The sequence below is a fragment of the Pan troglodytes genome, chromosome 3, assembly GCF_028858775.2.
Source record: "Pan troglodytes isolate AG18354 chromosome 3, NHGRI_mPanTro3-v2.0_pri, whole genome shotgun sequence".
Taxonomy (NCBI): Eukaryota; Metazoa; Chordata; class Mammalia; order Primates; family Hominidae; genus Pan; species Pan troglodytes.
In genome coordinates, this window is record NC_072401.2 from 171,458,556 (window position 1) to 171,483,745 (window position 25,190).

General features: G+C 42.5%; 1 pseudogene; it reads right to left on the reverse strand.

The window, feature by feature from the left end:
* Positions 1 to 5,618: 5,618 nt before the first annotated feature.
* On the reverse strand, positions 5,619 to 6,127 carry LOC100608504 (prostaglandin E synthase 3-like; annotated as a pseudogene).
* Positions 6,128 to 25,190: the final 19,063 nt, after the last annotated feature.

The window sequence follows — 25,190 nt, forward strand, 5'->3', positions numbered from 1 at the left end:
TATCACAGGGGGTGTACACACCTTTTGTGATATTGTTTATAATAGCCAAGGTGGGAGAGGATGATATACGAACAGTATCGCAGGAAGTGCACACCCCCCTGTGATATTCTTCGTAATATCCAGGGAGTAACAGGATGATATTACTCCCAATATTGCAGGGGGTTTACACTCTTCTGTGATTTTTTTTAATGTCCGGGGGGGAGAGAATGATATTACTGTTAATGTCACAGGCGGTGTACACCCTTTTTGGTGATATTGTTCCTAATATCGAGGGGGGGAGAGGATGATATTACTCCCAATATCGTAGGTTGTGTACACACGGCCTGTGATATTGTTCCTAATAGCCAAAGCGGGAGAGGATAATATTACTTTCAGTATCGCAGGGGATGTACACTTACAGAGTGATATTGCTCCTAATATCCAGGCCAAAAGAGGATATTACTCTTGATATCGCAGAGGGGGGACACTCCCCTGCAATATAGGGAGTAATATCATCCTCTCCCCCCAGAAATTATGAACAATATCACAGGTGGGTGTACACACCCTGCGATATTGGGGGTAATATCATTTTCTTTCCACCAGGATATTACACACAATATCACAGAAGGGTTTACATCCCCCTGCGATATTGGGAGTAATATCATCCTCTCTCCCCTCTCTAGATATTAGCAACAATATCACAGGTGGGTGTACACCTGCTGTGATATTGGGAGTAATATCATCCTTTTCACCCCCTGGATATTAGGAACAATATCACAAGGGGTGTGTACACCCCCTGCGATATTTGGAGTAATATCATGATCTCCCCCTCCCCGGATACTACAAACAATATCACAGGGGAGTGTACACACCCTGCGATATTGGAAGTAATATCATCCTCTCCTCTCCTGAATATTATGAACTATATTGCAGAATGGTGTACACCCCCTGTAATATTGTGAGCAATATTATCTTCTCCCTCCCTGGATATTATAAACAATATTACAGGGGGTGTACAACCCCTGAGATATTGGGAGTAATATCATTTCCCCCCCAGTGGATATTATAAACAATATCACGGAGGTGTGGGCCCCCTGGGATATTGAAAATAATATCATCCTTCCACCCCATGAAAATTATGAACAATATCGCAGGAGAGTGTACACTCCCTGCGATATGGGGAGTAATATCATTTTCTCCTCCTCTGGATATTAGGAACAGTATAACAGGAGGGTTTACGCGTCCTGCCATATTGGGAGTAATATGCTCTGCCACCCTGGATATTACAAACAGTATCACAGAGGATGTACACACAGAATGTTTATGATACTGGGAGTAATATCTCTCCCCCACCCGGACATTACAAACAATATCGTAGCAGGTGTACACCCCCCTCGATATGAAAAGGAACATCATCTCCTTTCCCTGTGGATATTATGAACAATATCACAGGGGTGGGTATACCCCCCTTGATATGGGGAGTAAAATCATCCTCTCCCCCCTTGGATATTATGAACAATATCTCTGTGGCGTGTAGATTTCCTGTGACATGAAGAGTAATATCGTCCTCTCGCCCCCTGGTTATTACGGACAATATCTCAGGGGGGTGTACGCTCCCTATGATGTGAAGAGTAACATCATCCCTTCCCCCCTGGATATTATGGACAATATCGTAGGGGGGTGTACAACCCCTGGGATATGGGGAGCAACATCATTTTCTCCCCCCCGGATGTTACCAACAATATCACAGGGGGGTGTACACTCCCTGGGATATTGGGGGTAATATCATCCTCTTTTCCCCTGGATATTACGAACAATATCACAGGGTGGAGTACACCTTATATGATATTGGAGTAATATTATCCTCTCCCCTTATGGAAATTGCGAACAACATCCCGGAAGGTGTACATTCCCTGTGATGTTCGGAGTAATATCATCCTCTCCTCACTGGATATTTGGAACAATATAAAAGGGGGTATACACCCCCTGCAATAGTTGGAATAATATCATCCTCACTCCCCTTGGATATTATGAACAATATCACAGGGGGGTGTACGCCCCCTGCGATACTGGGAGTAATATCATCCTCTACCATTCTGGACATTATGACGTATATCACAGGGGGGTGTACACCCCCTATGATATTGGGAGTAATATCATCGTCTTCCCCCGTGGATATTAGGAACAATATCACAGGAGGGTGTACACCGTTTGTGATATTGGTAATAATATCATCCTATCCCCCTTCTGGATATGATGAACAATATCACAGGGGGGTGTACACCCACTGCGATATTGGGAGTAATATCATCCTCTCCTTCCCTGAAAATTACAAAGAATATCATGGGGTGGGGTGTACACCTTCTGCGATATTGGGAGTAGTATCTTCCTCTCTCTCCCTGCTTATTACGAACAATATCGCAGGAGGGTCTGCGATATTGTGAGTAATATCATCCTCTCCCTTCCTGGATATTACGAACAACTTCACAGGGGGATGTACACCCCTTGCGATATTAGTAGTAATATCATCCTCCCTCCCGGATATTCCCAACAATATCAGAAGGGTGTGTACACCACCTTGATATTGGGTGTAATATCTTCCTCTCCCCCTTTTATTATTACAAACAACATCACAGGGGGGTGTACACCCCCTGCAATATTGGAAGTAGTATCAATTGGAAGTGAACAACCCTTGCGATATTGAGAGTAACATCATCCTAACCCCTTGTGGATATTACAAACAATATCACTGGGGGTTGTTCACACAGCATGTTTCCGATATTGGGATTAATATCATGCTTTCCTCCCCTGGATATTACGAACAATATCACAGGGGCCTGTACACCCCCTGGGATATTGGAAGCAATATCATCATCTCTCCCCCTGGATATTACGAATAATATTACAGGGGGATGTACACCCCTGTGATACTCGGAATAATATTGTCCTCTCCCTCTCTGGATAATATGAGCAATGTCACAGGGGGCTGTACACCCCTTGCGATATTGGGAGTAATATCATTTTCTCCCCTTCTGGATATTACGAATGATATCACAAGAAGGTGTACACCCCCTGCGATATTGTTGAGTAATATCATCCTCTCCCCACCCTGGATATTGCGAACAATGTGACAAAGTTTTACACTCCCTGGGATATTGGGAGTAATATCATCCTCTTCTCCCCTGGATATTACGAACAATGTCACGGGGGGTGTACACCCCTAGCGATATTGGGAGTAATATCATCCTCTCTTCCCTTGAATAACGCAAACAATATCAGATGGGCGTGTTCACCCGGGGGGTTTTGGGAGTAATATTATCCGTTCCCTTCCTGAAAAATATGAGCAATATCACAGAAGGTGTACACCCCTGCGATATTGGGAGTAACATCATCCTTTCCCACCCTGAGTATTATGAACAATATCACAGGGGGGTGCGCACCCCACTCGATATTGGGAGTAATATCACCCTCTTCCCCCTAGATATTACGAACAATATCACATGGGGGTGTACACCCTCTGTGATATTAAGTGTAATATTATACTCTTCCCCCTTGGATATTATGAACAATATCCCAGGGGGGTGTACACACCCTGCGATATGGGGTGTAATAGCATCCTCTCCCCTTTTGGATATTACAAAATATATCACAGGGGGATGTACAACCCCTGTGATATTGGGAGTAATATAATTATTTCCTCCTTGGATATTTCAAAAATATCACAAGGGGATGTACACCCCTTATGATGTTTGTAGTAATATCATCCTCTCTCTCCTGGAGATTACGAACAATATCACAGGAGGGTGTACACTCCCTGGGATATTGGGAGTAATATCATCCTCTTTCCCCCTGGATATTACGAACAATATCACAGGGGCGTGTACACCCCCTGCGTATTGAAAGTAATATCATTCACTTCCCCCCTGGATATTGTATATCATATCACAGGGGCGTGTACATCCTCTGCTACATTGGGAGAAATATCATCGTCTCCTTCCGTGGATATTATGAGCAATATCACAGGGGAATGTAACCCGCCTGCGATATTGGGAGTAATATCCTCTCCCACCCTGAATATTACAAACAATATCATAAGGGGGTGTACATCCCCTGCGATATTGGGAGTAATATCCTTTTCCACCCTGAATATCATGAACAATATTATAGGGGAATGTACACCACCTGCGATATTAAGAGTAATATCATCCTTTCCCCCCATGGATATTACAAACAACATCACAGTGTTGTGTACATCCCCTGTGATATTGGGAATAATTTTATCCTCTCCCCCCGCTCGATATTATGAAAAATATCACAGGAAGGTGTACATTCTCTGCGATATTGGCAGTTATATCATCCTCTGTTCTAGTTAATATTACGAAGACTATCACAGGGGTATGTACACCTCCTGCGATATTGGGAGTAATATCATCCTATCTCCCCCTGGAAATTAGGAACCATATCACAGGGGAATGTACATACCCTGCAATATTGGGAGTAGCATCATCTTACCCTCCCCTGCTCTTTACAAATAGTATCACAAGGGGCTGTACACCCTCTGCAATATTGAGAGTAATATCATCCTCTCTTCCCCTGGATATTACGAACAATATAGCAGGGGGTGTACACACAGGGTTTTTATGATATTGGGAGTAATATCATTCTCTCCCCGCCCTGGATATTTCAGACAGTATCACAGGGGGTGTACACCCGCTGCGACATTGGGAGTAACATCATCCTCTCCTTCTCTTGATATTATGAACAATATCACAGCAGAGTGTACATCCCCTGCGATATTGGCAGAAATATCATCCTCTCCCTCTCTGGATATTACCAGCAATATCATAGGGGGGTGTACACCCCCTTCAACACTGGGAGTTATATCATCCTCTCCTCCCACTGGATATTATGAAAAATATTACAGAAGGCGTACACACAGGGTGTTTACGATATTGGGAGTAATATCATCTTCCCCCTCCCTGAATATTATGAACAATATCACGGGATGGGGTACATCCCCTGTGATATTGAGAGTAATGTCATCCTCTCCCTTCCTGGATATTATAAACAATATCACAGGGGGGTGCACACCCCTCCTATATAGGGAGTAATGTTATCCTCTCCCACTCCCTGGATATTTTGAACAATATCACAAGGGGAATGTACTCACCCTGCGATATGGAGACTAATGTCACCCTCTCCCTCCCTGGATATTACGAATAATATCACAGGGGGGTGTGCATTCTCTGTGATATGGGGAGTAATGTCATTCTCTCCCCTATAAACTAAAATTTTGTTCTCTTTACCTAAGCCCAGAGCTTCCTATCATGTCAGTATCTATGTTATGAAGAAAAGGAGACTTAGGTGAGATGTTTTTATTTACCACAACTGCTGCATCAATTGCCTAGGACCTCAACAGCTTCATGAAAGTCTGGGAAATGTTCATGCATAAGGTTATTGCCTTAGCTGACTTCAAATTACCCCATACAATGGTACATATAAACCCTTAGTGAAGCCTTTAAAAAAAAAAAACAGGTTGAAAAATGGGTTAAAGTAGGCAAATACAGCATCTGCCTTTAGGGCTATCAACTGAGGAATTCTCTCAATTATGAAATCTCGCAGAGAAGTTATTTTCTTTCTCAAAATCCAGGTGATGAAATATTTCTTACTCCAGATCTGGCATTTTTTCATCATCACTGTCTTGTGAATCATCATCTGCTTCATCTACTTCTGGTGAATCTACATCCTCATCCCCACCCATGTTGTTCATCATCTCGGAGAAACGATCAAAATTAGACCTGTCTTCATCTGAACCATCTTCCCAGTCTTTCCAATGATTGAAGTCCACACTAAGCCAGCTAAGCTTTGCCCTTTCTTTTGTTAACCTTGGCCATGACTGGCCAGATTCTCCTTTTCGTTAACAACATAAAATTGATCTGTCCGTTCTTTTATGCTTGGAATCATTTGGATCAATAGAGTAAAAAAGATCAATTTCATTTAAATGCTTAAAATTATCACTTCCTCCAAGACAACTGAATGTAAGTTTGGATTTTTCAAAATTTACATTAACATCCTTATTGTCTTCAACACAAGATTCAGTGAAGACACAGTCCCTTCGATCGTACCACTTTGCAAAAGCAGGCTGCATTGTGAATGGGGCAAGGGGACGGGCGAACGGGTGGGCGGGCGGCTCTCTGGCGGCGGCTGCTCTCCGGTGGCGACTCCGCGTTTTCTCCCTGGTCGCCGCGGCCTCTTCTCGCTCCCCTCAGGCGACGGCGGCAGCTACAGCTGCTTCTTTATACGTTTTTCTGCTTAGATCAGGGAAAATTGGCTGGATTAAATTAGCCACAGGAGGGCTCCACTGCAGTTTCTGGAAAAGAAAATTCTGCAGTCATACTTTCTGGTACACAGTTGTATCTGTGCAGTCTTCAATGGGCCACGCCTATTTATAAACGTGAAAAAAGAAGCCAGGGTGGCCGGGCACGATGGCTCATGCCTACAATCCCAGCTCTTTGGAATGCCGAGGCGGGAGGAATGCTGAACTCCTGACTTCAGGTCAGGAGTTCGAGAACAGCCTGGCCAACATGGTGAAACCCCCGTCTCAACCAAAAAATACAAAGATTAGCCGGGCGTTAGTGGTACGCGCCTGTGATCCCAGCTACTGGGGAGGCTGAGGCAGAAGGATCCCTTGAACCCCAGAGAAGGAGATTGCAGTGAACTGAGATAGCGCCACTGCACTCCAGCCACGACAAAAAGAATGAAACTCCGTCTCAAAGAAAAAAAAGAAGCCAGGGCAGGTAACTCAGGTACCTTTTGGACGTCCATTAACAAAAATTCTAGAGAACTTTCTGGAAACCTAGAGTATATTTCTGTGGGAAAAGCACAAAATTGAGACTTGAAATGATAAGCTCTGATTTGTTCATTTTTTAAATCTTAAACATTTAAAGTTTCACAGCAACAGCTTATATTCAGGGTATGCAATTTATAGGTAGCTAATGCATGAAAAATATGATTATAGTTTTGTATTACCCATTATTTTTCTCTTGTCAACCACAAAGAATTTCATTATTATCTAATCTGTGGCCCAGATGCTGCCTGTCTTTGTTTCATCTATAACAGCATTTCCTATCATGTGGCTACAGGATAATAATTGTGATTACAAAAAGAAAAAAGTACAGGAACTCACAGGTGAAACAGAACTGAACACAACTTTTACAGAACTTATCAGCTCCTCACTGTAAATCTCCTAGATTGGCCTCTCATGTACCTTTTTTTTTTCCTTTTTTCCTTGAAACATTTTCTGCTCTTTTTAGAAATCACAAACAGGGTTTCAAAAGTTATTTTTAAAAAAAAAGCCTAAAGAAAGAATCCAAAATTTGAGACCATACCTACTCTAAGAAGTGGTGAAAACCACATGGAAAAATATCAAGTAGTTTGTGTCTAATGCTTTCAGAATTCCCTCTTGTACTTCACTCACAGGAGAAGTTATAGGAACCCCTACAGGAATTACAATGACAGGGCCAGACCCAGGAACAGCCTGCACACTCGAGTTTTGAAGTTTTAACTCATTCTCTCTCCAGCTGTCTCACACTTGTTTGTTGTTTTGTTCGTTTCTTTCTAATTTAGAAAAAAAAAAAGTAGTAGTCAGGGAGTCTAGTCAAATACATTGGAGTTGGGGGGAATTATCAGATACCCAAATCTTAGTGATGCATTTGACTATTTTTCGGGATGAAAAGCATATATGGGTAGACATTGGCTTGGAGGGGAAATGGTGATACAGGAGAGATGAAGGAGCAGCACTTTGAAGTTGATTTTTGAAGAAAAACCATTAGTTTTCATCATTGTATAAGGACATCACTCTATGAATCATAGCAATAGGCAATTTGCAATTTAAAAAATAAATAAAAAGGCATCCTTGTGGCTAAATGGCAGTTTAGATTACAGTTCCTAAGGCCCACTGAAAATCATAAGCTACTGTCTTTCCTGAGCACATAAATGAATTTTTCTTCCATTTTGACAGCTCTATCCCTCCAGGTCATCCAGCTATTTTATCCCTTAATATTGGCTACTCTTCCTCCTCTCTCAGACGTCTCACTTTTTGCACCCAGCCCCCAAACAAACTAAAAGATTAAACTCAAGCAGGCTTCCCTATTGGGAAGCCTTTTATTTTTTTTTTGAGACAGAGTCTTTGCTCTGTCGCTCAGGCTGGAGTGCGGTGGTGCTATCAGTCTCGGCTCACTGCGACCTCTGCCTCCCGGCTTCAAGCGATTCTCCTGCCTCAGCCTCCTGAGTAGCTGGGATTACAGGGACACACCACCATGCCTGGCTAATTTTTGTATTTTTAGTAGAGACTGGGTTTCACCATGTTGGCCAGGCTAGTCTCGAACTCCTGGGCTCAAGTGATCCACCTGCCTCAGCCTCCCAAAAGTGCTGGGATTACAGGTGTGAGCCACTGTGCCCAGCCCCCTACTGGAGACTTTTGATGGGCATTTTTATTTATCTGAATTATGGAAAAGGAAAGTAACAAAAATGAACTGTGCAGATAGAGACTCTCCTCATATAGGAGTTGTCAGATCAAATCCTGCTTCCAAAATAAAGAAATAAAGAGGTGAAATGAAGACAGGGTTGAGCTTAAGAAAATGTCATGCAGTTAGCACTAGGGGAAGTGGGAGAAGATAGATGGAAGCAGCACCTACCGGACGTGCTCTTTTGTGAAAGGTGCTTAATGGCTGCTCACTTTGGAGATGACTGAGTCCAAACTGCCTCATCTAATTCTTCATCATCTTCCATCTGCCTGTTAAGCAGGAACAGGCCTCCTGAGATTATTCCCTTATGTCAAAATGGGATGTCATGTTAATCCACACCATGAGCATTTTGTATCTTTCTTCCCTTTGTTTCCCGGTTTATAACACTTTCCACCTCTACCTCTCATTCTGGAAAATTCTCCTGTGCTCTAGACTTGAATCTCTGATACTTCACCTCCCACTTATGTGAACTTGGGCGTGTTACTTGATATTGCTATGCTTCAATTTTCTTATGTGTAACTGCAGATAATAATAGTCCCTACCTCATAAAGTTGTTACAGAGATTAAGTAATAATATGCATGTAAAACATCGATTGAGCTATTATTACACAGCCTTTAAGATTCAAGTTCAAATCCCCCTTCCAGGCCGGGTGCAGTTGCTCACCTCTGTAATCTCAGCACTTTGGGAGGCCAAGGTGGACGGATTACCTGAGGTCAGGAGTTCGAGACCAGTCCAGCCAACAGGGCAAAACCCTGTCTCTACTATAAATACAAAAATTAGCCTGGTGTGGTGGTGGGTGCCTGTAATCTCAGCTACTCAGGAGGCTGAGGCAGGAGCATCACTTGAATCCTGGAGGTGGAGGTTGCAGCGAGCCGAGATCGAGCCACTGCACTCCAGCCTGGGTGACAGAGCAAGACACCATCTCAAAAAAACAAAACAAAACAAAAACAAAAAACCAAATCCCACTTCTTCGTAAAGTCATCTCCAATACTCCCCAATGGAAAGGACAGTTTCCTTCGCTGATTTATTGTAGCACTTACGTCCTCATGAACAACAAGGCCCTTAGCATACATGGTCTTGTGGTCTCATTGTGTAGATCTTTTCTCATCTGAACTACGGGGAAATTTTTTGGATGGTAGGGAGTGTGTCTTCTTGCAGTATCTAGCACAGTGTTCAGTATACAGCAGATATTTAATAAATAATTATTAAATCAAAAAGTCAAATGGATATTTTAATGAATTGGTTGAATGAATCAATGATTTAGGGGGTCAAATCCAGTTTTGCAACTCTTAATTCATTGCCCACATGAAAGGCATAAAAGTGTCTGGCATCAATTAGAACGGCTGAAGAGGATTTTTGGAGAATTCGGTCCCTGGGAACCAGATGCACCTAAGTGAGGGGGTGTCCAGTTGTGGGAGTGGAAGGCCAGAAATGAGAGAGAGAAGCCACAAGCCTCCTGTTCCTGTGCAGACCTTAGCTGAGAGGGAAGACTTTAACTTTTAATGAAGATTACAGTTTTACTTATTGCACTAGACTGGACATATTCATCACTGAACCGAGACTAATTTTTAATGATGACATCATCGGAAGACTTTTTGTTATTTGACAGTGACTAAGAGCTAAGTGATTCATCTTAGTTTTTATCTGAACAGTAGAGGAAGAACCAGCCCAAAAGATGGATTCGAATGGCCAAGTGAGAAAACAACGTTGTCTCCTCATTTCATCTCAGGAGCCCCACTGTTAATGCAATGGTGTCATGAGGTTGATTTAGTGTCTGCGGATTCTGGCCTGTTGGACAGCAGGCAGGAATGCCTGGAATGCCAGGCAGAGGTAGAAGTGTTTGTAGGGAGAGGAATAAAAGCTATCAAAGGGAAGCAGAGGTCATGAAATGATGACCTGCTCCTGGCACAAAGGGGACCCTGCCACGTAGCCATCAGCTCACTCCCATCCAGCTTTTTTTTGTTTTGTTTTGTTTTTTGAGACAGAGTCTTTCTCTGCTGCCCAGGCTGGAGTACAGTGGCGTGATCTTGGCTCACCACAACCTCCGTCTCCTGGGTTCAAGCAAATCTCATGCCACAGCCTTGGTTAGCTTGAGTAGCTGTGATTACAGGTGCACACCACCACATCCAGCTAATTTTTGTATTTTTAGTAGAGATGAGGTTTCGCTATGTTGGCCAGGCTGGTCTCTAACTCTTGGCCTCATGTGATCCACCTGCCTTGGCCTTCCAAAGTGCTGGGATTACAGGTGTGAGCCACTGCACCCGACCCCATCCAACTGTTTTGATTGCTGCACAGATGTGGATGCTTCTGCTGGTCATCATCTCTGCTTCTCTCCCTCTAGAGGCCTCTCATCTCCCCCTGCAAAACTGCCAACCTGAGTTACTGCCCAGTTTTTCTTCTTGGGCCCCACAGCACAAGCTGAGAGTATGCACCTGGATTTACCAGGCTCTCAGGAGAGTTCTGATTCTTTCAAATCTCCATTAGATTGTTTGTTTTTAATGTTTCTATTGGGATGCAATTGTCAGTTGTGCTTCTGCACAAACAGAACCCCTTTTAATCCATGGGATATTTTCAGAGAAGTCATCGCGCAGTATCTTTCACAGAATGAATTGCTCTTATAACTGGTTTGCTTACAGGTCACACCTGCAGCTGGCAAGCCTTGAGAGTTTACCATTTATAGAAGCTGCACCTGAGATCCATTTGGACTGGTGCTTGCAAATTATTACATGTGAAATTATGAACTCTCACTTAAGCATTCCTTGGAATTGTCTTAGGAAGAGAAAGATGCATTTTGATGGCTGGGGAAGATAGGAACCAAGTAGACTTGTTTTCTTTTTGTTTTTTTCTGTGTTTTTTTTTTTTTTTTTTTTTTTTTTGAGACAGAGTCTTGCTCTGTTGCCCAGCCTGGAGTGCAGTGGTGTGATGTCGGCTCACTTCTACCTCCACCTCCTGGGTTCAAGTGATTCTCCTGCCTCCCGAGTAGCTGGGATTACAGGCATGTGCCACCACACCTGGCTAGTTTTTGTATTTTTAGTAGAGACGAGGTTTCACCATCTTGGCCAAGCTTTTCTCGAACTCCTGATCTCATGATCCATCCCCGTCAGCCTCCCAAAGTGCTGGGATTACAGGCGTGAGCCACCATGCCCAGCCAGACTTGTTTATTTTTAATGCCCAGGGACTTGGGGTAATAAAAAATCAGGTTTGGCTATAGCATCATAACAGCAACTGGTCCCTTGGCCACATGTAGAAAATAAACTGGGATGTTTGTTTTGTCACCTGTCTGCCTTTCCCCTCCTCTGTGCCTTATTGCCGCTTCCCACTGCCTCCCATCAGTCCCCACTGTAGAGTCCTGCCACAGTTTGTACATTCTGCATAGTGGCCCCTATTTTGGACTTTTCTGCCCTTTTATGATAACTAGTGCTAAGAGAAGAGCTAGGAAATCTGACATATAAATCAAGTTATAAGCGGATGTTAATGGCTGAATGCATGATGTTTGGGGCTCAAGAGAATTGTTTTTAAATTGCACTGAGGTTGGGCACAGTGCCTCACACCTGTAATCCCAGCACTTTGGAAGGCTGAAGTGGAAGAATAGCCCAGGAGTTTGAGATTAGCCTGGGCCACAAAGCGAGAACCCCATCTCTACAAAAATTTTAAAAATTAGCCTGGCATAATGGTGTGTGTCTGTAGTCCCAGCTACTCAGGAGACTGAGGCGGGAGGATTGCTTGAGCCCAGGAGTTTGAGGCTGCAGTGAGCTATGACTGCACCACTGCAGTCTGAACGACAGAGTGATACTCTGTCTCAAAAAAAAATTTTTTTTTTGCTAGGAAAAATAAACTTTGGAAGATGCCTGTTTAATAAAGGTCTCAGCTAGAATCAGTACACCAAGAAATTTATTCTTACTGGGTATTTGACTGGAAGAGAGTCGTTTCTGTGTACATGTTGTTGGTGGAGGGGAGAGGGTCTGAGGGAAAAATAGGAATGCCAAGGGATGAATTGATATTTGTTAAGCAATAGCGTTTCAGTGCACAGATTCTACGGCCAGAGGGCCTGGGGTCACGTCCCAGTTCTACCACATAGCAGCTGGTGGCAACTTCAGACAAGTTGCTTAATCTCCTGTACCCAAATTTCATTTCCAAAATGGGGATGTTAGTAGCTCAATGCCTCTCAGGGGTGTTTTGAGTTAATTTATGTAATCTACTTAGCATACACATGGCACATATGTGCTACATAAGCACCAGCTATTAATACTCCTAAGTGTTTCTGCAGCCCACTTGGATGAACTCCTTTCTGAGCCAGGTAAGAAGAGGGGCTGCAGGAGGGACTCTGTGAGACCCAGGGACATGGGGGCACTGTGTTTATTCCTAATAGAAAAAGTATGACCCAGAGAAAGGAAAAGAACATTGATATGGTTTGGTTGTGCCCCCACTCAAATCTTAACTTGAATTGTATCTCCCAGAATTCCCGCATGTTCTGTGAGGGATCCAGGGGGAGGTAATTGAATTATGGGGGCTGGTCTCTCCCGTGCTATCTCGTGATAGCGAATAAGTCTCACGAGATCTGATGGGTTTATCAGGGGTTTCCACTTTTGCTTCTTTCTCTCGTTTTCTCTTGCTGCCACGATGTAAGAAGTGCCTTTCTCCTCCTGCCATGATTCTGAGGCCTCCCCAGCCATGTGGAACTGTAAGTCCAATTAAACCTCTTTTTCTTCCCAGTCTCTGGTATGTCTTTATGAGCAGCATGAAAACGGACTAATACAAATGCTCTGCACCAGGCTTTAGAACCTCCAGGGTTTCTGTCTTTGGGAACCTCAGGAGACAGTGCAGATTTCATGGAGAGACAGAGACTAGCACCAATACTGTTGGTAAGGCAACTAGTGCCCATGAGAGTAAGTGAAATGGAAGAACATGAGAGGCCTGTTTTGTGCACATAGGAGCCATCTCCTAGGACTCTCAGAAATACTTAAGGGGGACTCTTCATGGGACCAAGCCCTGTATTGTAAGAGGAATAATAGGAATGTGTTTAACCTGAGCTATAATCTGATAGGACCTATCAGTATGCAAAAGCTAGCAAGGCTAGTCATACAAATACAAGAGATCTCATTAAATCTGTTGACTCGGAGGAAGTCTCCTTGGGCCTCTTGCTTGCATTTCTTTTCTTGCTAGCTGTTTTTTTCTTTTTTTTCCTCCTTCCTTGTCTGCAAAGTTGTTTCCTGAATGTCTAGGTTTTAAACATATTTTGGTTTCATCCATGGAAACCAGAAACCAGGCTGGGGAGCTATTTACTTCTTGCCGTTCTACTCGGGGTTTGGAATTCTTTCTTGTGGATGCTGTCTCAAAGCTACCTTTCTTGCTCTCCATGTGCAATATTACTCATTAATAAAATCATGAAAAATGCTGACACGGATATCCTCAGGAAAACCAAGATAGCACTGGAGCAAGGACTGAAGCCCCTGTGCTTGCTGATGATGTAATATACTTGAGCAGGTGCCATCTCAATGTTAGATAAGCGTGAAGAGACCTGGCCATGCTTCTCTCACATGTTCCTTGGTGAATGGATGGGCTGGCTCTTAGTGCTTAAGGATTGATTGCCTCAGTCGTGGCAGACCTATGATCAACATCTTCAAGTTTAGCACTCATTTGCGCTAAATAATTACTTCATATATACTAGCCTCATCTTTGCAGATAGGTGATCATTTCTTTGGTATTTCTGCAGTGTTTAGCAGAAACCAGAACATAATAAAAGCTTAATAAATATTTAATTGCTACTGTAAGAAAGTAGAACAATGGAGCAAATATTTTCTTCTTTCAGCTCATATAGTACTCACATCCTTCTTGCTCATATGCAATTTCAACTGTGAGAAGGGATACTCCACTCACTTCTTAATTCCTCCCTTTGGCATGTGGCTGGTATGGGTTTTTTACATACTAGGGTAAATATGGCTATCATGTCAATAGTACTGTCACAAGGAACGAGGAATACACCAAAGCTGACTGCAAGAAAGAAAGCTCTTAATTGTTAAACTCAGATCTATTGTGAACCAGCAATGATGGTGAAAATATGCAGAATGCAGTGACAATCTAATGGGCTGGAGTAACATCAGACTAATGCATCAAAATGAACATGTGGTAGAACAGAATGCAGAAATTAAAAATGTCTTTACACATGCCTGTAATCCCAGCACTTTGGGAGGCTGAGGCGGGTGGATCATCTGAGGTCAGGAGTTTAAAACCAGCCTGGCCAACATGGTGAAACCCTATCTCGACTTAAAATACAAGGGTGTGGTGGCAGATGCCTGTAATCCCAGCTACTTGTGAGAACGAGGCAGGAGAATCACTTGCACCGAGGAGGCGGAGGTTGCAGCGATCCGAGATTGTGCCACTGCACTCCAGCCTGGGTGACAGAGCGAGACTGTCTCAAAAAAAAAAAAAAAAAAAGTCCTAACAGATGGATTCTTATTAATTTACACAATAAGTGTACCTCATTGCCCATCCCCACTCTCATTTTCTTGGGAGCAGTCTTTTGCTAACCATGCAAATATTAGACATTTACTTGCATAATTTCTTTTGTGTATTTTTACACACACTACATTTTGAGAATGCAATTAGGAATTGGGCTTTTGCTCACAATTGCTCTCTTTTACTGCCTCGACACAGACATTATTGTTAACAGTGACTACTCTATGAGGATTGTGCCTTGCTTTTTCAAATGTTGAACACAATGCTAAATTAAATGAGCAGGCCACGCAATTCCTTAACCACAAAGGCTCTTCACCTTCCTACTCCTCTCCTTCCCCTCAAGTGCTCCTTCTCAGTCCTTTTATTTTTTTTTCTTTTCAGATTTAACAGTCCTGATTTAGCAGATCCAGAGCTGCTGGGACCTCCCAACACCCATCTCAGAGTATATGTTATTTGGCTAGGGTTGCCATAACAAAGTACCACAGACTGGGTGGCTTAAGCAGCAGAAATTTATTTTCTCACAATTTTAGAGGCTGGAAGTCCAAGAACAAGTCGTCAGCAGGTTTGGTTTCTTTTGAGGCCTTTCTCCTTGGCTTTCAGATGTTACATTCTCATTGTGTCCTCACATGGTCATCCTTCTGTCTGTGTTCTCTGTGTCTTAATCTCCTCTTTTTCTTCTTCTTCTTTTTTTAATTTTTAGTGGGACAGAGTCTCACTCTGTTGCCGAGGCTGGAGTGCAGTGGCACAACCTTGGCTCACTGCAGCCTCCACTTCCTGGGTTTAAGCAATTCTCCTGCCTCAGCCTCCCAAGTGGCTGGGATTACAGATGCACACCACCTTGCCTGGAAAATTTTTGTATTTTTAGTAGAGATGGGGTTTCACCGTGTTGGCCAGGCTGGTCTTGAACTTCTGACCTCAAGTGATCCACCCATCTTGGCCTCCGCAAGTGCTGAGATTACAGGCATGAGCCACTACGCCTGGCCTTAATCTCCTCTTCTTATAAGAATAACAGTAATATTGGACTGTGGCCCACACTTACCAACCCATTTTAATGTAATTACCTCTTTAAAGGCCTTATATCCAAATACAGTTGTTAATGGAAAAACTAGACTCTTAAAATATTATAAACAGGTTTATTCTGAGCCAATATGAGTGACCATGGCCCAGGGAACAGTCTCAAGAGGTTCTGAGAAAGTCTGCCCAAGGCAATTGAATTACAGTTTGGTTTTGTACATTTTAGGGAGACAGGAATTGCGGGTAAAATCATAACTCAATACATGGAAGGTGCACATTGGTTCAGCCTAAAGAGGCAGAATATCTTGAAGGAGAGATTGTTTACAGGTCATAGGTGGATTCAAAGATTTTCTGATTGACGATTGTTTGAAAGAGTTAAAGCTTTGTCTAAAGATGTGAAGTCAGTAGAAAGAAATGCTTAAGATAAGGAGGGTTGTGGAGGCCAAGGTTCTTGTTATTTAGATGAAGCCTCCTAGGTTCATCTAGGAAGCAGCCTTCAGAGAAGGCTTCAGGTGAAGCAGCCTTCAGAGAAAATAAATGGTAAATGTCTTTTCAGACCTTAAAGTTGTCAGGCTTTCAGTTTATCTCTCCTAGATCCATAGAGAGGCTTGGAAAGAGAAGTCCAGTCTGCATTAATAGAGATTCTCTAAAATGCAAATTTCCCCCACGAAAGATGATTTTGCAGGGCTAATTCAATCTATTGGCCCTGTGGCAGACATTTCAAAATATGTCAAAGAAATATATATATATATATACATTTTTTTTTCTGAGACAGAGTCTCACTCTGTCGCCTATGCTGGAGTGCAGTGGCGTGATCTCGGCTTGCTGCAAGCTCTGCCTCCCGGGTTCAAGTGATTCTCCTGTCTCAGCCTCCCAAGTAGCTGGGATTACAGGTCCCCACCACCATGCCTAACTATTTTTTTTTGTATTTTTAGTAGAGATGGGGTTTCACCATGTTGGCCACGCTGGTCTTGAACTCCTGACCTTGTGATACGCCCACCTCAGCCTCCCAAAGTGCTAGGATTACAGGCATGAGCCACTGCACCTGGCCAAGAAATATATTTGGGAGTAAAATATTTTCATTTCCTTCAGGATCTGCTGTCACGTGATGCTATACCAGAGTCTGATTGGAAAGTAAGCCACATTTTACTGGGTTAATAAAAACCTTTCTAATGAGATTTTAAGGCTTCCCTTGTAACCTTACTCTATCTGAATGGGAGTGGACTGAGGAGGAGCTACTTGCTAGACTAGCATTGCTGCCTGCAATCTAGACCAGCAGAGTGGTGATTCTAATGTCCCTTCCAAGGTAGAAAAGTTTAAGTATTAATGAAGGAAAGGAGAAATAATAGCAGAGGGTAAAGGGATGAATAAATGGGGTATACACGGAAGGAAATGAAACATTATATTAACACTTTGAAAGAGGCTTAGGGCAAGAGATGACATTGTCTCTTAGCTCAATTATGCCAGATGCCTGAAAGGGTGGAGCTATTGGTTGGCCAAGACCACTTCTGCTTTTGGAACCTGACAAAATTAAAAGGAAGCCTGCAAACCTGAGTGGCCTCAGCCTGGGAGGCATTCATACAAGATGATGGAGTGGACTCATTAGTAATGACTATGTACATATTTTTTGATGTACAGTATCCATGATTGAAAACCAGGTGGTGGTCTGTGGTTATGATCTATATTGTCCATGGTTCTTGGCTCATAACTCCCTCAGCCCTTGTTACAGTCTTTTGTTATAATGTTGGATGTGTCAGGCCTCAGGGGACAGAATCTTTCTGAATCTTTCAGAATCCTTCACCTGCCTCAAGGCAGAACTCTAATCTTTCCCCAACTTTCTGATTGTGGGTCTTAAAAACCTCCCCAGAGAGTGTCCTGCCTCATACCCTGAGGGAAGTAATATTGAAGCCGCGAAGCTTCCATATAAACCCAAGAGGACTAGGTTCAGGGAGCTTCTGGATAGCTGGACATGTGGAGGTTCCTGGAGGGTGACACGACCAGGAAGGGCACGGAAGCCCTGTGCATGCATACTCCATACCTTGCCCCATGCGTTTCTTTATCTGTATCTTTCACAATATCCTTTATAATAAACCACTAAACATTAAACGTTTCCCTGAGTTCTGTGAGCCACTCCAGAAAATTATTCGAACCTAAAGAAGGGGTCATGGGAACTCCAACTTGAAGCCATTGGGTGAGAAGTCCCAGAGGCCCAGACTTTTGACTGGTGTCTGGCTGGAGGGTGGCTGTCTTGGGAACTGAGCCTTCACCTTCCCTATTCTTAATTATTAGACTAGTGGTTTTCAATGAAGGCAGAACAGCTCCTGTTAGCATTTTAGAAATTTGCTGGAAGCTTTTGGTTGTTACAATGATTGGAGGTTGCTACTATGCATCTGATTATTTCTGTAGCATCTACATATTGAATTACATGTTAAAAAATTACAACTTTGTGATATTTTTATATAATAAGAAATATATATTTGGTTTTTATCCCTGATTCCTAACCTAGAGTTCCTTAAACCCCTTGTAATTTCCCTGGTGATAGGAGTGATAGGAGCATCTTTGGTTATAATATTTGGTCTTAGTCCCTGGTTTCTAAAACAAGAGCTTCAAAGAGCCTTGGACTCTCTGGAATGATAAGAGTATATTTTGTATGCTAATAAGATGACTGTTAGCTGGTGACCTTTCGGTAGCTGATATGGTTTGGCTCTGTGTCCCCACCCAAATCTCATCTTGAATTGTCATCTCCAGATGTTGTGTTGAGGGAGGGCCTTCGTGGGAGGTGATTGGATCATGGGGTGGGTTCCCCCATGCTATTCTCATGATAGTGAGTGAGTTCTCACAAGATCTGATGGCTTAAAAGTGTTTGGCAGCTCCCCCTTCACTCTCTGTCTCTCTCCTGTCACCATGTAAGACATATCTTGCTTCCTCTTTGCCTTCTGCCATGATTGTAAGTTTCCTGAGGCCTCCCAGCCATACAGAAATGTGAGTCAATTAAACCTCTTTTTCTTATAAATTACCCAGTCTCAGGCAGAATCTTTATAGTAGTGTGAGAACGGACTAATACGTTAGCTTCAGGATGGGAGCTGGTTGCCAGAAAGACAAAGGCATGATTACAGGGTTAGAACTTTCAAACCCTCCTTGGCCCATACATATCCCTCTGGGGAAAGGAGAAGAGCTGGATATTGAGCTGATCACCAATGGCCAATGATTTGATCAATCATGCCTATGAAATGAAACCTCCATAAAAACCCTAAATCACAGAGTTCAGAGAGCTTCCTGGTTGGTGAACACATTAAGGTGCTGGGAGGGTGGTGCCCCCAGAGGGGACGGAAGCTCCATGTACCCCACCCCATACCTTGCCCTATGCATCCCTCCATCTGGCTGTTCATCTGTATTCTTTATAATATTGTTTATAATAAACTAGTAAATGTAAGTAAAGTGTTTTCTGAGCCATTCTAGCAAATTATTGAACCTGAGGAGAGCATTGTGGGAATCCCCCAATTTTATAGCCAGTCAGTCAGAAGTATGGATGGCCTAGTCTTGTGATTGGCATTTGAAGTCAAGGCAGTCTTGTGGGATACCGTTCTTAACCTGTGAGATCCGCACCTAGTCTGGGTAGTTCGGGTAGACATTGACTTGAATTGTTAGAAACCCAGTTGATGTCAGGATGAAATCACCTTTGCAAAGATTATAACAATGAGTGAAATCTGACATGGCTGATTCCTTCTTGCTTCTAGCCTCACAGGCTGGCTGTCTTCACTCATTCCTGGGTATAAACTAAGCTAACCATGGGATGTATTTATAGTTTAATTTTAAGGCAAGGATAATAACAGTCCCTCCCTAAAACTGATCCTCTCCTTGTTCAGGGACTAAAACTGCTTTTGTAAAGTAATGAAAAGCCACAAGATGTAATGAAAAGCCACAAGGTTAAGATTATGGAAGGGGCTTGAATTCTGCTAAAATGTGGGCATGCCTTCTATAATCCTTACTACTCAGGAGTCATATTGTAGATCATAGTAGCAAACATAGTTTCTTTTTATGTTTTATACCAGTATTAAGGCATTATACTGGTTTTTAGAATTTTAAGTAATTATATTCCCTATGAATTTTATATCAAAATTGTAATGGGGGTATTACAAAGTCACGAGATTTGTGACTTTCCTCAATTGTTCCTATAAACATCAGATTGGTCTTTGGAGGTGTTTTTCAGACTGACCCTACCCAGACTCATGACTCATGACTCAACTGGTCCTGTAGTCCCCCACCCAGAGGTGGACTCAGCACACAAGGACTGTTTTCCACAACCCTGCACTGCATCCTTAACCAATCAGCAGCACTCATTCCCTAGTTCCCTGCCCACCCTAACCTATGGGCCTCGGGGAGACGGATTGAATCATAACTCCAGTTCTCCCACATGATCGGCCTTGCGTTCATTAAATTCTTTCTTTACTGAAAGCCCATGGTTTCGGTGAAGTGGTTTTGTTTGTGCAGCAGACAAGAAGAACCCATCAGGCAATTATGGGGAGAGTTGGAGAATTGATTGTTGGTGTGGAAGAAATACACCCATTTGGTGTCTGAGTGTTAGGAGTAGAAACAGGTCACAGGAGCAAATTTGCTTTCTTTTTGTTTATGTTTTATGCTAGAATTAGGGCTCTATTTTTTTTTAATTTTTATATAATACCTATGAATTTTATATCAAAATTGTAATGGGGGCATTACAAAGTGTTTGTTTTAAAAAGAAATGTTGGATTTGATAGGGTTGAGACTCTGCACCAGATGTTAAGCTGCTTAAAGGCAGGAATGTCTCTTATCCTTTTTTCTTTTTCTAACTCTAAATCATCTATGGTATGTAGAATGTGTTCACTATATAGCTGTTTATTAAGTGAATGCTTTACTTACATCTTCTTTTATTTTCATCATTGTAGAAATGCGGAAAAAGGAAAAATTTTAATAGCTCTATATCACAGTTAATGTTTTCACCGATTTCTGCACACATTTCAGCTATTCACTATGCATTAATAAATACAATAAAAGGCACAAGGAAATGGATGGTCATAGAGGGTGCAGGAGAGCCAGAAGAATTCAGTGTCCAGTAGCAAGAGAAAGAGAGAATTTCAGGAAGGTTGGCAGCATCATATTCTTCAATTTTTAAAAATTTTTATAGAGATATTTTTAGCCTGAGGATTTTTTATAGAGATTATTTTTATAGAGATTAATTTATAGCCTGAGGATTGCCTTGGTTTGTAATCACTTGAGATTGATTCTGAATGTTCCTAACTGGAACCTTTTGTAATTTCACCCCTTCAAATTCCCTAAAGAAAAGAAAGATAAACGATGATTAGAAGTCAGAACTAAGACTCTCCCATCCCTCACCTCTATATTTTATTTATTTATTTATTTATTTTGAGATGGAGTCTTGCTCTGTTGTCCACACTGGAGTACAGTGGCATGATGTTGGCTCACTGCAACCTCCGCCTCCTGGGTTCAAGCAATTCTCCTGCCTCAGCCTCCCTAGTAGCTGGAATTACAGGAGCTCACCATCATGTCCAGCTAATTTTCGTGTTTTGATAGAGACGGGGTTTCACCATGTTGTCCAGGCTGGTCTCGAATTTCTGACCTCAAGTGATCCACCCACCTCAGCCTCCCAAAGTGCTGGGATTACAGGCATGAATCACTGCACTCAGCCCTCACCTCTACATTTAGGAAAACAAACAAAGTACCCCAGTTTGGTAGTGTCTCAGGTAATGTTCCCTGGAAAGTGGACTCTGAGATGGAAGCCAGTAGGCAGGAAGTTTATCCAGGAGGATTCTTTGGATTTACACCTGTGGGTATGCAGGAAAGGCAGCAAGAGAGTGCAAGGGAAAAGTTGGGTGATAATGATGTCTTGGCAAAGGCCTCAGCTGACCCTATGGGGAATGCTGAAACTGAAGCCCTTTTTGAATTTTCTCAAGTGGCAGGGGCTGGACTTTGATACCACACTTTGACCAGTCGTCAGACACAGGCTGCCCCCAGAAAGAGGGGGTGACCTTGAGTGATTTGGCTCTTTTAGACGGAAAATGATTCCCAGAGTGCTGCCAGCACCCCCAGCAGCTGAAGGCCTGCCTTCCTGAAAGGGATGCTCATCACTGTGTCCGCTCCGTCTCACATCTGCTCTTCTGGGATTCTGCTTGGAAACCAGCAATTGCACAACAGATTCAAGCTTGTGATGTTAAATGCTATAAGTAAAATGGGGTCATGATTTTATTTGTCTCTCTTGGACTTGTGGAATCTTTCTATCTTCTCTTTGAGGATTCAGTCTTGTTTTTCTTTTCTTTCTGAAGACTAATTATGAAGAATGAGACAAACGTAACAAAATCTGAAATGGTCAACTCAATACCCCATCTAAAGCAAATGGGAAAACATTTCTTTCTTGCCCTAAAGAAGAGAATTTTTTCCCCTTTATGGGATTGAGATGGTAAAGATTTCTGATTCAGGCTGGGAGCTGTCAGAACAGATAAAGCAATTCTGTTTAAACACTTTCCTTTCGTCTTTCTTTGAAATGAATTACCAAATTAAGCCACCTAAGTGCACTCTTAACTCTTGGTTCTCTTCCTCATATTTTGTTTCCTGTTTCATATGGAAATTATGTTTTCTTCTCTGCTTTGTGTCAGATGCTTCTATGGGAAATTCTCCAATAATGTCCTCAGATGATCTCCCACATTCAAATGTGGTTTTTCTCGGCTGAAAGGCGTGGGCTCCTTATTCAAACTCATTCTAACTCTCAGACAATTTTAGAGGCTGGTGTTTCTTTTCCTAACCAGAACATGCTTTCTGCTTTGGGGCCACAAAAATCTATTTTTATTTCATACCAGTGACTGAAAACTTTGTGATACAATGGGCATGAAATAAGCAGGAAATTCAAAGTAATATTTTTTATGGTTTTGTGTGGCATAGGTTTTTTCCACATATATTCACACTAAGCATCTCTATGGAAAAAAAATATGAATTCTGATTTTTTACTTCCCTTAATCTGTTGGCCAGAATGCTCAGGTTATGTTACTTTGAATAGAATGCTTAGAAATGGACATTCCCTTTCTCTCCTGCTCAGAGTTTAAGCAGTTCCTTGAACAACCAAGGTACTAACCATAAATTTCTTCATTGGTTGGTTGTCTCTTACTACTCAAACCTTAGGCCCTGATTTTTTCATGTTTGTTCTCCTTGCTGTGATTTTGGAAGGCAGACTGGTACAAAAGAGACCCCTGACTGGGTACCTGGCAGCTTCTCAGAAGGGAGGCAGTGGAAACTACAGGATGCATTCCTCTATGATTTTTTTTTTTTTTTGAGACAAGGTCTCACTCTGTCACCCAGGCCGTAGTGCAGCAGTGCACTCGCTACTAACTGGCAGCATCTGCCTCCTGGGCTCAAGCGATCCTCCTGCCTCAGCCTCCTGAGTAGCTGGGATTACAGGTGTGTACCACCATGCCCGACTCATCTTCTGTGTTTTTTGTAGAGATGGGGTTTTGCCATGTTGCCCAGGCCGGTCTTGAACTCCCAGGCTCAAGTGATCTGCCCACCTTGCCTCCCAAAGTGCTTGGATTACAGATGTGAGCCACCACTCCTGGTCTTGCCTGGCTTCTTAATTAAACATCAGTTGTGAGATTGATCCATATTCTTTTGTCTGTCGTCAAAGATAGTTCATGGTCTTTGCTGTGTTGGAATTCATCTTTAAACCTCCTTTTCCTTCACCCCTTCTTTTATCTCATGACCAAATCCTGTCAATGTCATCTTCAAATCTGTCTAAAGTCTCGCTCCCTCCACTGGCAGTACTTCCTGCTTGAAGGCTGCTTTGTCTTTTGATCCATGTCCTCACTTCCATTCCTGCTTCCCTCTCCTCCTGTCTACACATGCAGCTGGTGGGACAGTTACAAAAAAGCAGAGTATACCAGGTTATTCACATATTTGAAACATGTCATGAGTTCCCAGTGCATTTAGGATAGTTCCCTCGGCCTGCATGCGGTCTGCGAAGCCCTGTGTGAACTGGCTTGTGCCTGACACCGTCCCCCGCCCTCTCTGGGCACCTCTGCAGCTCCATTTTGTTCTTCCAGTTCCTCCCAAGAGTCAAGCTTTTCCCTGTCCTCAATGTTGGTATATGTGATTTTTTTTCTACTTAGTTTCCCACTCTCCCTTGACCTGGCAAATTCCTGCTCTGTCATTTCTCAGAGAGGCCACCTCCAATGTTCTTGTCTACATTAAATCTTCCTGTTATTTTCACTGGCAGTGATTGCCACACCTAACACCAACATTTATTGCATTTACCAACACAACTGTTAGAGTAACTGTCTAATGCTTGTCTTCCCGCTAGACTGTGGACACTGTGGGGCCGGGTCTTTTTTTTTGCCGTTGTATCTGCAGCATCTAGCACAGTGTCATGTATGTAATGGCTGCTCAGAAAATGAGCAAATTAAAGCAGAGTCTCAGGAACTATGACAAAGTTTACCTGAACATGTAAATGAGATGTCAATGAAGGGGACTTTTCATTTACACCTTTTCGGATCTGAAGCTTTTCAGCTGAAAATAGGTAGATTGGGTATCAGGATTTCTGAGCATCTTGCAGCTCAACCAATCAAGGCAGGCAAACATTCACTTAATAAGCTGCTCTGACCAAAGCTCATTCTTTCATTTTAAGAAATACCGTCCCTGAATTACAAGCAGCATAAACACCATCCCAGAGTGACACTTTGAATGAAACATTAGAGCTGACTGTGTCCATATTAACCCCATAGGCAACAACATTCATCCCTGTCTTCTGTTACTGTTCTTCTCTTCCACTACTGTAGCAAATACACAATATATAATGTAGTAAATAAATGCGCAGCGAATAAAACGACAGATAAGAAGCTGACCTAACTCTGGATTGCCAATGGCTTTTTAGACCACAAGAGGGAGCTGTTTAAACTCTTCTTAACAAGGAAACAATTGAGGGAGAAGAAATTTGGCAATCCTAAGGTTGGCCAGATGGGTACCTATTTATATGATATTGACTCTGGAATTACATTTATTTTTAAGTTACAAAAGTTTTAATTCTTTTTATCTGCAATGTAATTAGCATTTTAAATAGTGATATTAAAGGCAGTGAGTTGTTTTTGCCTTAAAATCTAATTTTAAGTCTCATTTAACTAGTTTGGAAAAGTGTAAATATTTAATTAAAGGACAAGGAGATGAAGACTACTTTCATA